The following is a 17685-nucleotide window of genomic DNA, read 5'->3' on the forward strand; positions in this document are numbered from 1 at the left end:
GACTGGTGTTTAAGGTTAGCTGAGAATGGGCTTGAGTGCATATGCCAGGGTGTTTGAGGTTGGGACAGACCAGAGAGAGAGGCTCAACTCTGCATAACTGCTCTGAGCATTAGTTTACTATTTCCCCACTACCACCCCCAGGCTTTCAAATAAGGTGGATAATGCCACTTGAGTTGTGGCAAGGACTAAGAATGGGGTTGCCTGGAATGCCCGTGGCACAGAGCCTGCTAAGTAGTAGTGTGGAGAACAGGATAGGTGTAGTCACTATCAGAAAAAAGATTACGGTAATGATGATAGTGTGTGGAGAGTGGGGAAAGGGCCCAAGGGGAACCGATGTTCCCAGAACGTGTGCCTCACCCTGCTTCCCATTCTCCATCTCCCTTACATAATAGCCTTTGCAGGTACTAGAAATCAACTTCAGACGCAAGCAAAGTGGCTTGCAGGGATTAATGAGTTCGCCTGAATGGTAGCAAGATCCGTCTGACCCCAGAATTTTTTTTTCCCATTAAGAAAGACAAGGTAGATACAAGTTCATTGGTGTGGCCCTCATTTTAGGGGCCTCAGACTCTTCCCTTCTCAACTGTGGAGTGGGAGAGTAACACTCACGTTGCCTCTCTCCGAGCTCGTTGGAGGAACTCACTGTGGCAATGGGTGGGAGGCATCTGCAGACTCTGAAGTGCCCCTGGTTGTTTCTTTAGGCTTGCACATAAGTGTTAATGGGATTGAATGCATTAATCCTGCCTTCCGCTAACTCGAGCCCTGGCAGGGTAAGGAAGGCAGCCCTGCTGAAGGCACTGAGGAAGGGGTGTGGTGAGGAGGTAGAAATGGATTGTAGAGCAGAGCACCGTGCTCACTGCTTCTCCCCTGGGATAGCCCTGGACAAGATGCCAGAACAGCTTCACCCCGAAGGCTTCCAGCAGGATTCAAGGGCAAAACAGCAGAGTAGAGCAAGAGCAACTTGCAAATAGTCCTTTGCTGGAGCCATTGGGAAGCCTGGTCCTGGGACTGATAAAATGCCAATTTCATGTCTCTCTCATCATAAAGATTTGGTACATATTTACAAGGCCACTGTGAACTTGGAGACTTCCCCAGGGAGCAGCAGCTCAGAAACACATGTGGAAGCACTGTCATTATCTATTGTACTGGTGAGTGTGATGTAAACAGCGACTGATGAAGCCTGAGTGGGCTGGGTCGTGCCTCTCGCTCGGGTTTTCCCTCTCCCTAATTTACCCGGGGTCTTTTCTCCATCCTCCTCGGCTGCTGAACGTGCAGCTGCATTCATTGTTCTCAGCAGCTCGGCCCAAATCTGCCACGTGGGGGACAAAGCGGTCTGCTGTCACAGACTCATCTGCTGGGCAGTAAATTATAATAGCGTGACACGAGAAGGGTCTAGCTCTAATGTTTATATTGCACGTTAGCCAGAGGTGACTGCATGGCTGCTGCTGCTGGTTTGAATGTGTGTGTGGGTGAGGGTGGGTGTCTCTGTGTGTGTGTGTGTGTGAAGCAAAGGGTGGGGAGGAATGCAATGCACCTGTGGGCTTCTGCAAAGTGTCTTGGGCACACTGCTGTTGAAGAGCGAGGCGAGAGTATTTGCTGCTTGGTAATGAGATGCAGTGTTATGAGGCTGTTATTTTTAGAGTTTAAGCTACGAAAATCTCGTTTGCTCCCCAGAAGCCTTCTTTCTACCAATCTTGAGCACAATAGGTGAGAAATCAAGTGTCATCTTTTAAAAATAAGAACAGATCCCACATTAGCTTGTAAAATATAGTACTCTCCTCACATCTGTTTGATCTGGTAAGAGTGATCTTGTAAATTGGGGTTTTGATTTGAAATGAGCAGGGGAGGGACAGAAAGAGTGAGAGGGGATTTGCAGGTCTTTACTTAGATAAAAATGGCTAGAGACAGAGAACTTAAAATGTTGGTGGGGGTGAGTGTATATGACCTAGAAGTTAGCATGCCAGTTGGCATGCCCACATCCCCCATTGGAGTACTTGGGTTCAGTCCGTCCCAGTTGGCATGCCCACATCCCCCATTGGAGTACTTGGGTTCAGTCCGTCCCAGTTGGCATGCCCACATCCCCCATTGGAGTACTTGGGTTCAATCCGTACCAGTTGGCATGCCCACATCCCCCGTTGGAGTACTTGGGTTCAATCCGTACTAGTTGGCATGCCCACATCCCCCATTGGAGTACTTGGGTTTAACCCATAGCTGTGCTCCTTACTCTAGTTTCCTGCCTGCAGAGGCCCTGGGAGGCAGTGATGATGGTTTGAGCGACTGGGTTCCTGCTATCACTGTGGGAGATCTGGATTGAGTTTACAGCATCCTGCTTTGTCTGGCTCAGCCCTGACCCTTGTGGGTATTTGGAGAGTGAACCAGCAGATGAGAGCTGTGTCTAAAGAAAATTTGATGGAATTTTATTCTATTTATCATAGGTAATTAAGCAGAAATGCTCACTACAAGTCTGTCTATCCATCCATCCATCCATCATTCTGTGAATACATCAAAACATCGATGACCTTGGCTAAATTCTTTCGTTTAGTCAATTTTGTATTATACTCAGCAGGTTCCTTGAGCAGAGCTAGTGACCTGGTTGAAGCCTTAAAGGTTCAGAGGTTTTCCTTCTTTGGCCATATAGATTTCAGAGACAGAGATTTCTATTATTCAGTATATAATAATTAAGTTTTAGTTTATTTTTATTTGTTTGACAGGTAAAGTGACAGAGAGGGAGATACACAGAGATATAGATAGAGAAAGAGATCTAGATATCTTCCATTTGCTGGTTCACTCTCCAAATTCCTGCAACAGCCCTGGTTGGGCTAGGCCAGAACCAGGAGACGGAAGTTGCGCCTGAGTCTCCCACGTTGGTGACAGGAATCCAAGTATTTGAACCATCTGCTGCCTCCTAGGATGTGCATTAGCTAAAAGCTGTATTGGAAGCAGACTTGGGATCAGATCCTGGGCTTTCTGATTTGGGAAACAGGTACGCCAAGTGATGGCTTAACTTGCTGTGCCACACTTCCACTCCCTGTTCAATCCATCCTTGACTCTGTCTTCCAATGCATAAAACTGATTATTCAAATCTAGAAGGCTTGAACAAGGACATGCTCAAGTCTTCATTTGCCATTTCTATGAGTAGTAACTTCAAAATGTGTATCTCACTTTTCCTGGGAGTGCCAAACTTGCAGATTCAACTTAGTGCAACTGCTTCCTTGGATTCTCCGTCTAGGCAAGCTACACGTTTCTCAAACTCAATACATCCTCATTCAAACTCTTTAGTTCTATTCAGCCCTACCCCTGATTTTCTTCTGCTGCAGTTTTCTGCTCTTCACTAAATTCTACCAGTTTCTTGGGTCAAGAGCTGTGGAGTTAACCCTAATTTCCATTTCCTTTCTGCCAGTCCATGTACCCAATCCATCCACAAATTCTGTCAGCTCTACCCTCATACTTTATTCAGAATGTGAACACATCTTATCACCTCCACCACTTTGACCTGCTCCAAGTCGCCACCATCTTTCTTTTTTTAAAGAATTATTTCTGTATTTGAAAGCTGGAGTCAAAGAGAAAGAGGAAAGCATACCACAGAGAGAGAGAGAGAGAGAGAGAGAGAGAGAGAGGGAGCGAGAGAGACATTTATAGAGAAAGAGGGCTTCCATCTATCGATTTGCTTCCCAAATGGTTGCAGCAGCCAGGGCTGGGCCAGGTTGAAGCCAGGAGCTTCTTCCGAATCTCCCACTTATGTGGCAGGAGCCAAGCACTTAGGCCATCTTCTGCTGCTTTCCCAGGTGCATTAGCAGGGTGCTAGATTGGAAGTGGAGCAACCAGGACCTGAACAGATGCTCATATGGGATGCTGGCCTCACAGGCAGGGTTTATATGCTGTGTCAAAAACACCAGCCCCTTCCCCCTCGTCTTTACTTTGATTATTGTTGCCCCCACCAGTCCTGCCCTGTGAACTGTGTGTTCTCTCTGCAGAGACGTCTGTGCGACCTTTCTGAGACACAGCTAGGGGTCAGCATTATTGTGCAGTGCAATACTGGTGGTCCTTGTTCCGGCTACTTCACCTCCAATCCACGTGCCTGCCAGTGCACCTGGAAAGGCATCAGAAGATGGCCCAAGTACTTGCACCCCTGCCACCCATGAAAAATACCCAGATGAAGCTCTCAGCTTCTGACTTGGCATGTCGTATTCCTGGCAGTTAGGACCATTTGGGGATGGAAGATTCTCTCTCTCTTCTCCCTGGCTCGCTCCCTCCCTCCCTCCCTCCCTCCCTCTCTCTCTCTTCCTTTCAAATAAAATGAAAATAAATAATTTTTTAAAAAACATATAATGAACCCACAAAGAAATCACTCTCAGGGTATTCACCAAGAGAAAGACACGAGCGCCGAACACTTCCTGTACTTGGGATGCCTTTGCTTTTCTGCTGGTTTTCAATCGCTGTTTATGTGCCTGCTATGAGACTGCACTGAGTAGCTCCTTCCTTGGAGCAAGGAGCTGTCCGTGGCTGAGAAGGGAATAGCAGACAATACTTCTTTGTACAATATTCTAGAGCATCCAAACAAAATATGAAACTAATGATAATAACTCAATACAAAGCATTAGGAGAGCACCTATTCACTCATTTATTTAGCTAATAATTATAGCAAAGGGAAAAAATCCCTGCTTTAGGATACTTGTATTAGAGTGGCAGGAAACAGACAAATAGGCATATAAAGCCAGATGGTGATAAGTATGACAAAGAAAAATAATTAAAGGAGTCAGAGTCAGGAAGATAAGCAACAGAGATGGTATTTTAAATACTCAAGGGGAATCTCTCTGAGGAGTGGTGCTTGAGTAGAAAAACACTGGGGTGAAGGGGAGACCTGCACCTACATGGAAAGAAACCATTCCAGGCAGAGAGAAGCAAAGGTACACAGGGTGAGTACATCGTGCAGAATGTGGTGGCAAAGGAGAGAGGAGGGAGGGTGTGTGGGAGAGCATGGTAGAAGGAGCAACAGCAGAGCTTCTGCCACAGTGTTGGGATGTGACTCTCACTTTGCCCAACATGAGGAGCCCCTGGAGTGCTTTGATCCAAAGGGTGACATGGTCTGGCCAAGGTGTCTTTTAGGATTTATTTGTTTGCTTGGTTATTTATTTTTTTATTTGGAAGGAAGAATGAGAAAGAGAGAAAGAGAGAGAGAGAGAGAGAGAGAGCGAGCAAGAGTGAGAGCTCAAGAGCTATCTGTATCTCCCCAAATACTGGCAACAGTAGGGGCTTGGCCAGGCCAAAACCAGGAGCCTGGAATTCAGCCCACATCTTCCACATGGGTGGCATGGGCTGAATTATTTGAGCTATCACCTTCTGCCTCCATGATGTACATTAGCAGCAATCTGGATAGAAGCTGATAGAGCCAGGACTCAAACCAAGCACTCTGATGTGGGATGCGGATGTCCCAGGCAGTGATTTAACACTGCACCCAACACCCTCCACTGTGAGGTCTTTCTATGGGGAGGGTGAAGTCTTTGTTGGCTATGGAGACTCAGCAGCTCCCTGTTGAACTTTGGGCTAACTTGTGCTTCTTATAGCGACATGTAGGAACATCTCTTACAATACTACTTGGCAAAACCAGAAACAAAAGCTTGAAATGAAACCCTTTTACAAGGTTACTCCTTTGACTCATTTATTTAGCTCAGTTCTTCAGTCTTCCCGCAAGTTTACCTACAAAGCTTTGTTCCGTCTGAAAATTTTGCTCCAGTGTTGCACAAATATTTCTTGGCTTTCTTGTTAACTGAAGACAAGTTTCTGTGAGGGGATGAGTAGGTGACGTGGGCTTCTTAAGAATAAAATGAGTGAAAAAATGCTGAAAAATAAGATGGTTTCAAATGCAAATCTGCAGGGTATGTTGTGTTTAATGTTACTTATTTTACTGTTTGGCTAATTTATTTGAGAAGGGGAGAGAGAGAGAGAGAGAGAGAGAGAGAGAGAGAGAGAGAAAGACGCCATTCACTGGTTCACTCTTCAATTACCAGCCACAGCAGGGCTGGGCCAGGCTGAAATCAGGATCAGAAACACCATCTAGATCTTCCACATAGACATCAGGGGCTCAAGGACTTGAGTCATCACCTGATGCTTTTCCGGTTGCATCGGCAGGAAGCTGGATTGGAAGTGGAGCAGACAGGACTCAAGCTGGCACTGTGATGTGGGATGCTGTCATGACAAGCAGCAGCTTAGCCCATCGAGCAACAATACTGGCCCTTTAGCATTTTTTTTTAACAGAGAGACAGTGAGAGAGAGAGACAGAGAGAAAGGTCTTCCTTCCATTGGTTCACTCCCCAAATGGCTGCTACAGGCGGCACTGCACTGATCTGAAACCAGGAGCCAGGGACTTCCTTCTGGTCTCCCATGCAGGTGCAGGCACCTAAGCACTTGGGCCATCCTCTACTGCCTTCCCAGGTCACAGCAGAGAGCTGGACTGGAAGAGGAGCAACCGGGACTAGGACCTGGTGCCCATATGGGATGCCGGTGCCGCAGGCGGAGGATTAGCCAAGTGAGCCACGGTGCTGGCCCCCTTCAGCATTATTTTTAATGTTTTTTTTTTTTTTTAATTTGAGCTGGCTTTAAAATAATTGGCTTCTTCCTTCCTCTCTTGTTGCCTCTGTTTTCTTGCTGTTGTGAGCAGCTCTGTGGTGAGTGTCCTCATCTGTAAGTACTGTTCTGTGCTCTGGCTCCTTTGGGTAGAGTATCCACAAGAACAGGGAACTGGTCTGCATGGAGTCGGGTCTTGGTGCACAGGACTGTGCAGGTTGTTCATCAGCAGGGGTAGACGATTCCTCCTGCTGGAGTGCAGCATGCTGCCTGCCCAGGGACACGCGGCAGCCCTCAGTCTTGGCTCTGCTGCCCGCGAGGGAGTATCAGAAAGTTTGTGGAAAGATGAGATCAAAAGACATGTTTATTTTGATGCAAAAAATACCTTGAAATCCATGGATAGCCTTTTCATAATGTACATTTCCATGAATGCGTTGAAGATCCTGTGTCTTTCTGTGCAAACCCCAACAAGACCCTTCACAGCTTCATTGCCTTTGTTTCTGCCCTAATAAAGCAGGGCAGACAATTCTTCATTAAGTTGTCATGAGAGTTAAATAATTATATACGTATATTTCTCCCTCCTATCAGGTCTGGCATATAGTTGTTGCTATGTATTTTGTTAAAACTGTTGTTATTTTTCTATTGTATCAATGTTATTTTGAATGGGTTTGACTTTCGTTGCAAACTACAAAATTGAAGCTCATCCTTAAATGACCCAACATAATCCTCTAAGCTTGGAAGCCTGGAAACTCTAGCTGATGCCATGGTTTGGATTCAAGACTCTTCAAGGACTACATAATAAAGTAGAGCTTTAAGGACTATAGAATGAATGCAGTCATCATCTACAGGGGTTCGGTCCCAGGCTCCCCCATCCCAATCTGTAGATACTCATGTCCCTTATATAAACCAGAGTAGTTACCCAAACCCTTCATTCATTGAATCATCTCCAGATCACTGACCATACCTACTACAATGTAAATGATATGTAAATGGCTGTTATACTGTATTGTTTACAGAGGAACGACAGAGAAGAGTAGGCACAGGTACTGTACAGACGTAATTTTGTTTGTGATTACTTTTAATCCATGTCTGGTGAATGTGAGGCTGTGGGACCTGCAGATAGGAAAGGCTGGCTGTGTATCTATTCTTGGTGCTGTGCTGGTGGGAGGGGTTGAAGCATTTAGTCCATTTTTCAGAGAGGAAATGAGGCTGGATATGGAAAGTCGATGACTCAGAGGACAAGTGTGATGATGGGATTATAATTACAAAAGGGAGAAGCAGTGAAGGGGTCAAGTGTGGAGGAGGTTGGTGGAAGAGAAGCCTTCGTCTGGAGGAAGAGAGATGACCACAAGCTCCCCACAAGCAGGTGGAACAGAAGTCTGGTTCCCACCAGAGGCAGATGTGGAGGCGGCATCTGTCACAGTCAATTGTGAATCGGGGTGTTTTGCTTACCTTTGGGCTCATGTGGTGTTATGGTCCTGATGAAAATCACGTGTTTGCACCTGTTCTCGGAAGACTTTCCTCTAGAATGATGATCACCTTGTTAACCAACGTCAACAGTTGTAGAAGGAATGCTTTCAGAAGGATGCAGGAGGCAGCAGAATGTTGGCGCAAACCCATCTGGCTTTAGATGGCCTCTTGTCCTCAGATGTGTCTATTCTCATTAAAACACGGTGTGACAGTGCTCGTGTCTGGGGACACAGGCAGCAAAAGCCCTGCTGTGGATAGTGGCAGAGACATCTCCACATAGAGCAAGCAGAGTGGAGGCTTGGGTCTGTCTGCATTGGGTGGGCTGTGGAATGCTTTCTGTTCACCTGCCTCACCCATCTGCTCCTCCACGTACTTCTTTTTCAGGGAGGAGAGGATAATCAGATCGTTCAGGAACCAGAATATGCTTGAGGTCACATTTAGCTATTAGGTAGGGCTCCTGGTCTGTCTTGGTTTGGTGGAAGCATACTGCAAGGCAAGGTTTTGAGCATGAGTTAGGTTTTATTTGACAAGTGACAGAACTCAAGAAGGTGAATAAATAGAATAGAGAAGAAAATCAGACTATAAAGGATATATTAACAAGCTGGTAACCGCTGTGGGCAACTAGAATTTAATCCCACAGAAAAACTCTGGGAAAGCATGGGACTCAGACTCCTCCCCATGGTGAAAGAGTTGGGGTGTTCATACACCAACTCCTGTCGATCGTAGTTGAGGGCTGCTTTGGGAAATATTAACTTCTCAGCATTTCAAAGACTTGAAGACCTGCTGAAGGATTTGGAGAAAGCTTTCAGGCCAAGAGTAGCAGATGTTGGTGTTCTGGGAGGAGGAAGAGAGTAGACGTCTTTCTGCTGTCACCAAAATGGCAGAGACTGAGGTTTGTGAGTGGGATACTTGCAGTTATCTGTTACCTTTGATGTGAAGATCAACAAACACACTCGGGTTTCCTCTGGTCCGGTTTCCCATGGCAAATATTAGCAGATCACTGTGACTGATATGGGTAATGCTGATTAGAAGAGTAATTGATCACATTTTAACAGGAAAAATTATTAGTAAAGTAATATGGAAAGGGTAGCTTATTTATATGACCATGTATCTTGTCTTGGGGAGAATCTGGTATGCATGAGATGTTTGGTTGGTATGAACAGAAGTTAGTAGACAAATGTATTGGTCAGGAACTGACACACTGTCTTGTGCAACAGGAAGTTGGGTGTTATAGTCATGTTTCAAGGAAAGGAATGCAGAATTTTGGTATTTTTATAATTGTGAGATAAATTTCAGTGGAAGCAATGTCTGAGATGGAGAAGGGTGGAGCTGGGATGAAAAGGATGTGCTGATTTTGCCAGCTTCAGAGCATTTTGGGAATGGCACAGGCCCAGGCTTCTACCCAGCGAGTGATGCGGTCACAGCCAAGGTGCACCTGCCAATTCCATATGAGGCTGTGAAGCAGTCCAGCTCCTTCCAGCCAGCTCAGCTGCTTGGAGATTTTGGGTTGCAGGATGTGGATCCTACCTTCTGGCAGGTTTTCTTGAGCTGTCTTGGGCTGCTGTTGTCACTGGGTCTGATGAGGGCATAAACAGCAGCCATTCTTTCCCCTGCAGCATTGCTGTAGAATTTTCCTCCCTGCCTCTGGGATGGGGTTGTAGGGAGATTTCATCACTTTTCCAGTCGTCTTGGTATGTTAGGACAGTTTCATTTGCAAGATTAAAAAGTCCTGTCCAATCTAATATCAAGACTTTAGACTGTCTAATCCAAAGGTTTCCCCTGCTTTCAAAGTCAGACCAAACTTGTGACTTGAGGACAGGCAGCAGGAGGGCAGGCTGTGGTCTGTTGCTTCTGTCTCTTTGTCCCTAGTGCTATGCAGCTAACATGGCTGCTCTTGACTTCTGCAAAGCCAGAGGACGTAGAGAATGGAGTGCTTATAGGGGAAGCCAATGTCTTTGTTTCGTTTTTTAACCTGATGCAAACTATACCTCGATCGTGACTGTCAGAAGCCCTCAGTCAAGTCAAGTATCAAATGGCTGTTCTCTGTGTATTCTCAGAGACCTCCAGTGACAGCCTCCACACCTTACTGTTTTCGTGGGCGATGGGCACACTCACTGCTGGCTTCTCACAACTCGTCCCTACTTCCCTGGGAATATTTTACCACAGAAAGAAGTGCTCTCAAAACAGCATAAGTGTAGACTACACTTTGTAGAGTCCTGTGAGAACTCAGCTTCCTTGTTCCATCAGACTTGAGGTACGGCCCATTTCCCTTCCACTAGTATGAGATGCTGCAGCCAAGCCCTCACTCTTCCATCTCCCCATCTTCTGGACAATGTAGGTCAGTTGCTCCCAATGACTTTCTCACATTCTAATCTTATTGCAAGATCTTCTAGCTCCACGCACCTTCAGCCAAGGAGAAAGTCTCTGCTTGTTTCCCTATCAGATGGTGCCCATCTCCGAAAATGAGTTTGCAGGATTCCTTTAGTTGTTTTGGGATGAGGGAGGGGTAAGAATCACCTAATGCTTCCCCTTTAATTAGGCCATATTCTTTTATGTAGGCTGGATGTCAAAGAAGAGCTGCATGTGTTTGATTGCTAGTGCTCCAAACTGTATAGAAACATCAAGCACAGGGTTATTCAGCAAAGTCTAGTTGCTTTAATAAGCCATCCTCATCATCTCAGTGGTTTCAGACAACACAGGTTATGTTTTGATCAGGTCATCAACCAAACTAAGTTGGTTTTTGAGTGCTCTGTGCAGTAGTAGTACAGGATTTATGCTGCTTCTACAGATGTCTTTGCTGTCTTCCATGTGGAGGGTCCTGTTTTGTGCCATTGCTTCCATTGGTAGTGCTATGAAGCTAATGAAGTGTGGTAGATACGACCCTGTGTTAGTTCTGAGCCTGAGCCTCAGGAAACCTTGCACATGTCAGCCCTTTTTGTTAAAATCCTGCCGCTGCCATTTGAACCACCCTGGATTTGGTTACTGATAAATAAGACATGTGGTCAGCTGTCCAGTCACCTCAGCCATGCCAGCCAAGCTCCAGAAACAGGCGCCAGGTCATCCACATCTGACTGCAGACACAAAAGGCTAGCAATACTAAACATTTGTTCATGTGTTTGTTAGTCATTTGTATTTCTTCTTTTTAAAAATGTCTATTCTGATACTTCGTCTATTTCTTAACTGGATTGTATGTTTTGTTGTTGAATTTCTTGAATATCTTATATATTATGGATGTTCATCCTTTATCATATGCATACTTTGCAGATATTTTCACAATCTGTCTATTGTCTCTTCACTCTATTGTTTTCTTTGTTATACAGAAGCTTCTTAGTTTGATATAATCCCAGTTGCCTATTTTTGCTTTTATTGCCTGTGCTTTTGGGGTTTTATCTATAAAGTCATTGCATATGCCTATATCTTGGAGTACTCCCTCTTTGTTTTCCTCTAATGGTTTCATAGTTTAAGGTCTTACATTTAGACCCTTGATTTATTTTCAGTTGTTTTTTGTCAAGGGTGTTAGGTAGGGGTCTTGTTTCAAATTTCATTTAAAATGACTATCCACATTCTTTCCTTTGGGGATAAATAGCCTTGCATTGTGCTCCCTCCTTTTACCTTGCCCGTTTCCCAATTATTAGATATCCTGGTTGTCGCTAATACCAAACCCATGAGCTAAAATGTGTACTAAATGCTCTCTGCTGACCTGATGGGAGAGTTCCCTAGCCTGTGTGTCCAAGAGAGGGTGTGTGCACTCTTGCTTGAACTAAAACGGCCAGACCACTTTCCAGAAAGGTGGTACCTGTGTGTATGATCGCGTACTGGTGAGTAGCCTCTTGCCTGCCATCTTCAGCATCTTTCCAAATCTGGATTGTAGGGCATATTAAGTGGTATCTCATTTAGTTTCTGTTTCGCTGCTACTTGTGAGTGTTCATTCTCCTTATGTGCCTGGTTGGCTGATTAGGAATCCCTTCTCCATGCATTGCTTCATGACCTAGCTCCTCAGTTTCTCAACACTAGGTACCCCAAACCATCCTTTGCCTATGGCTTTAAAGAGTCACCTTTGCTATGCATCAAAGTCACATGCAAACCAGGATCTATTTCTAAGGTCTCTATTTTGTTTGACACTTATTCTGTTTATCTATTTCTATACCAGTCTATATTGTTTGTATTGTTTTTTTTTAACTTTTATTTAATGAATATAAATTTCCAAAGTACAAATTATGGATTACAATGGCTTCCCCCCCATACCGTCCCTCCCACCCACAACCCTCCCCTTTCCCACTCCCTCTCCCCTTCCATTCACATCAAGATTCATTTTCAATTATCTTAATATACAGAAGATCAGCTTAGTATACATTAAGTAAGGATTTCAACAGTTTGCTCCCACACAGAAACATAAAGTGAAAAATAATAGATGATTTTTTTAAATGATGATGAAATCAGATCAGACCTATTGTCATGTTTAATCCCAGTGAGAGTCAAGTTGGGAGTTGATAGTTTAAAAAAAAAAAAAAAGGAACTATATTGTTTGTATTGTAAGGGTCTTTCCTACATCTCATTATCATGTCTAATAATGCTCTCTCTACTCCTATCTTTCTTCTTTTATTTATTATTTTTAAAGATTGATTTATTTATTTGAAAATCAGAGTTACACAGAGAGAGAATAGGCAGAGAGAAACAGAAAGAGGTCTTCCATCCAATGGTTCACTCCCCAAGTGGCCGCAATGGTTGGAGCTGCACCGATCCGAAGCCAGGAGCCAGGAGCTTCTTCTGGGTCTCCCATGCGGGTGCAGGGGCCCAAGGACTTGGGCCATCTTCTACTGCTTTGCCAGCCCAGTAGCAGAGAGCTGGATCGGAAGTGGAGCAGCCAGGTCTTGAACTGGCCCCCATATGGGATGCCGGCGCTTCAGGCTAGGGTGTTAACCCGCTGTGCCACAGCACCGGCCCCTCTTCTTTTATTTCAAAACTGATTTAGAACTTTATTCTCAGTTTGAATCCTCATTGCCAATTCATTGACCTGTTGTCCCAACACAATTTTTTTTTCATTTTCAATTCTCTTTATATACAGAAGATCAGTTTAGCATATATTAAATAAAGGTTTCACCAGTTTTCACCCACATAGAAACACAAAGTGAAAAATACAGTTTGAGTACTAGTTATATCATTAAATCACAATGTACAGCACATTAAGGACAGAGATCCTACATGAGGAGTAAGTGCACAGTGACTCCTGTTGTTGACTTTACAAATTGACACTCTTGTTTATGGCATCAGTAATCACCCTAGACTCTTGTCATGAGTTGCCAAGGCTATGGAAGCCTTTTGAGTTCACCGACTCTGATCATATTTAGACAAGGTCATAGTCAAAGTGGAAGTTCTCTCCATCCTTCAGAGAAAGGTGCCTCCTTTGAAGACCTGTTCTTTCCACTGGGATCTCACTCGCAGAGATCTTTCATTTAGTTTGTTGTTTTTTTTTTTTTTTTTTTTTGCCAGAGTGTCTTGGCTTTCCATGCCTGAAATACTCTCATGGGCTCTTCAGCCGGATCTGCATGCCTTAAGGGCTGATTCTGAGGCCAGAGTGCTGTTCAGGACATCTGCCATTCTATGAGTCTTCTGTGTATCTCACTTCCCATGTTGGATCATTCTCTCCCTTTTTGATTCTATCAGTTAGTATTAGCAGACACTAGTCTTGTTTATGTGATCCCTTTGACTCTTAGTCCTATCATTATGATCAATTGTGAATAGAAATTGATCACTTGGACTAGTGAGATGACTCAATAGGCTAATCCTCCACCTTGCGGCACCGGCACCCCGGGTTCTAGTCCCAACACAATTTACTCAGAGCTGGCACTTAATAAATAATGTGTGAGTTAACCTGATCATACATCTACATTTGTAAGACACAGCATATAGTGTTCCTATTTTGCTTATTTTCTTTTCCTCTTTGAGTAAAGAACAATCTTAGAGAGTGAATTTTAACAAGTCAAAATGGCTTCAGAGTTACTATGTTTTCACTAACCTCTAGTTTTATGGCATTTTGAGTAGAGATTGTGGCCTACAAAACACATGTTTTAGAACTTCAGATAGTCTCTTTGGTCTAGATATATGGCAGATTTATGAGAACAAGCCATGAGCAATGGGCACCGGAAATCTATTCTCAGTAGAGTTAAAGTTTGGTAATTATTAAACCAACCTTTATTAATTATGTAACTTGAACCCTTTGATCTAGCATTGTTAAACCTTAGGGGCCCACAAAGAAATTTATGAGCAGGCTTCAGGGTATCCATAAATCCCTTGACATGTAGACAAAACGCGCTTCCGGACGGGAGGGCACTTTCAAGAGTTTATGTCTCACAGGGGCTCCAGAGTCTAAGCATATCAGCAACCAGAGGATCTTGGTTTCTGTTTTATGTTGGCTTGTTTGTGTCTACTTGATCTGTCAATAGCATTGTAACTGTGCTGTTGACAGCTTTGTCTTGTTTTTCTGGTACCTCTCGTTGTATATGTTGAAACAGTTTGATGCATATTTATGGACTTTGTAATGTAACTGGGAATTTTATTCTTCATCATTATAAAATGATAATTATAACATCATTAAAAATCCCTTTTAATATGTTTGCCTTGAATTTGGCTTTGTCTGACTTTATTACTCCAGTTGTACCTTTCTGCTTACTTGGATTTATCTGACATTTTTTTTCAACTTTGGATTTCTTGCTTAATTAGATTCTATTTTTATTAATCATGCTTAATATGGTATTTTTATCTCATATATTCATTGCAATAAATAATGTGCTTGCTCTTACATTATTTTATTTTTGTTTGATTTTTAATTCTTTTGCTATTATTTTGTCTCTAGCTGTATGGATTTTGTATTCATTGCCTTTCTTTCCTCTAATTGTTTTTATACTTTAATTGCAATTTATTTTAAAACTACATTTTGAATACTTTGAATGGTTTTCCAAATGTTTTTTAGTATATAGCTCTCTATTTTCATATAAAAATCAGTATGTTTAAATCCCCTTTATATTTTAAAGTAAGAATTTGAAGATACTTTTACTTATTCTTTTCTTCTTCCATTTATATGTATACAGCTTACATTTAATTCAAATCTTCACAATCATGTGTATTTTATATCATAGATCTTCGAGAACAAATTATTTTTTGTATTGCCTTAAATCTTTTTTTAAAGATTTATTTTATTTATTTGAAAAGCAGAGTGACAGAGAGAGAGGGAGAGAGAGAGAGTCACTCACTCCCCCAGATGACTACAACAGCCCAGCACTAGTCCAGCCCAAAATCCAGAAGCCTAGACTGCATAGTAGTCCCCCACATGGGTGGCAGGGGTCCAAGCACTTGGACTATATTCTGCTGCCTTGCCAGGTGCCTTGGAGGAAGTTGAGCCTCTGTGACTAGAACTGGCACTCTGATATGGGACGCTAGCATGGCAAGAGGTGCCTTAACCAATTGGACTACAATGCTAGCCCCACCTTAAATCATATGTATAAGAATTTAGCTAGATTATATTAGCTGCTATCAGTAATTTCTGCTAATAATTTAATATTGTGATGTCCCCTGGGCTCTTAATTTTGCTTTCCATTGTTTCATGCCCATCTTCAAATAGTTTTTAAATAGAAGGTATTTTCAAGCCCGTTTCACTCCTGCGATTTTTTTTTCTTTTACCTTTCCATGAAAATGACAGTTAAGGTGAGTGAGTTTGAATGTATCAGTTAGCAGCTGCTGCCTACAAACCACATCAAAAGCTAGCGACTTAGCAGAGCTTGAGGGAATAGAAGGCTGTTGGGGATGTCGGTCAAAAGACATAAAATCTCACTCAAGCAGCAAGAATTAATTCAAGAGATCTCTTGTATGTCACAGAGAGTACAGTTCATACCAATCTGTTAGGTGTCTGATAGTTGCTGAGAGAGTAGATTTTACGTGTTCTCAATGCACAAACAATAAGTGTGTCAGGTTATGCATATGTTAAACAACTCAGTCACTTCACAGAGGACACAGTTATCAGTACATCATGTTGTGTACCATAACACGTACAGTTTTCCCTTGTTCATGAAAAGAGAGGTAGGAGAGGTAGGGATGTGTAGCGATATTTCCTTAGCCCCTAATTCTGCATGTTGGCTGTCTTGCTGGCAAGTTCTGTAGTACGACCATCTCAATTCAGTGCTCCGTGGTTGGTTGCTCAGCTGGGGAGGGGCTGGCCTCTTTTGGGATGTTCTGTCCTCTGTGACTTCTCATTCCACAGCAGGCTGGCCAGGGGCATGCGTATTGCCTCTGGGTGGGTTTCTGAGAGAGTTCAGAGCATGGCCAGTTTCTGCAGGCCTGGCCTGGAACTGGCCTGGCATGACCCCAAGCATATTCTAGCCTCTGAGCAAATGACCAAGGTCCTGGGTCAGACTGAGGCAGGGAAACTCCAGTTCTTAATGTGTGACAGCGATGCAGAGTCACATGGGAAAGAGGGATTTATAAGTGAGGAGGATACTTGCCGCCATTGTAGCAAACTGGCCCACTATAGTATGGAGAATTTCTACCACAATCTCTTAAAAGCTACAGATTTTACTTATCTTAGTGTTTAGCGAGTTGTCCTATTTTGTTTTATTTATGTAAATTTATTATTTATTTATATGTTTTGCTTTTCTCTGCACTTCTCATTTTCTCAGGTTTGCCCTTTCTATCACAGATTCAATTTCTGTAACATCAATTTTCCTCCTTGGTGCCTTCAATCCTCTTTATTGAGTTTTATTGAGTTAACTTGCAATACACTTTTCTCCTAACGTCTCTCCCTTAGCTTCATCCTGCTGCTAATGTTGATTGCAATGTTTTCGCACCTCACTACGAGGCTATGCTTCCCCCTTCCTTTCATGGTCACCTAATATTTTCAGGACATTCGGTTCTGGACCATCTGATTATTTCTAGGGACATTGTGCAACCTCTGAGCGTTCTCTTTTCTTTGTTTTGAAAAGCTAAAGCAGTATCAGTTTATATTTATATTTCTTAATAATCAGAAAAGTGAGATTTATCTAGAATCAGTTTTCTTCTTTCCTTTTTGCTTCTTTTAAAGATTAAGTATGAAAAATTATATTAATAAGGTGGTATATTCAAAGTGATATATTCACATGCCAAAACATCAAGTAGCATAGAATAGTATAAAATAAAAAGTTAATCTGTTCTCTCACAAACTAACCACTTGCTGGTGTTAACTAGTCTCAACAGTGTCATGGCATGCACCAAAGGAATGTTTGTGTGCATTCATAAGCTCAGATACATGCACATTTTTCTTGAGTGCTGGTTCAAGTCCTAGCTACTCTGCTCTTTTTTTTTTTTTTTTTTGACAGGCAGAGTGGACAGTGAGAGAGAGAGACAGAGAGAGAGAGACAGAGAGAAAGGTCTTCCTTTGCCGTTGGTTCACCCTCCAGTGGCCGCCGTGGCCAGTGCACCGCACTGCTCCGAAGGCAGGAGCCAGGTGCTTCTCCTGGTCTCCCATGGGGTGCAGGGCCCAAGCACTTGGGCCATCCTCCACTGCACTCCTGGGCTATAGCAGAGAGCTGGCCTGGAAGGGGGGCAACTGGGACAGAATCCGGCACCCCGACCGGGACTAGAACATGGTGTGCTGGCGCCACAGGCAGAGGATTAGCCTATTGAGCT

General features: G+C 43.4%; 1 long non-coding RNA gene and 1 pseudogene across 2 annotated transcripts in view; one reads left to right on the forward strand and one right to left on the reverse strand.

The window, feature by feature from the left end:
- Positions 1–17685, forward strand: part of LOC138849411 (uncharacterized) — a 410778-nt gene that overhangs the window by 33836 nt on the left and 359257 nt on the right. The gene's annotated exons all lie outside the window — the stretch shown is intronic.
- Positions 8381–17685, reverse strand: part of LOC149127219 (adenosylhomocysteinase-like) — a 66278-nt pseudogene continuing 56973 nt past the window's right edge.

The sequence above is a fragment of the Oryctolagus cuniculus genome, chromosome 4 (assembly GCF_051225735.1).
Source record: "Oryctolagus cuniculus isolate XC-2025 breed Fujian yellow rabbit chromosome 4, ASM5122573v1, whole genome shotgun sequence".
Taxonomy (NCBI): Eukaryota; Metazoa; Chordata; class Mammalia; order Lagomorpha; family Leporidae; genus Oryctolagus; species Oryctolagus cuniculus.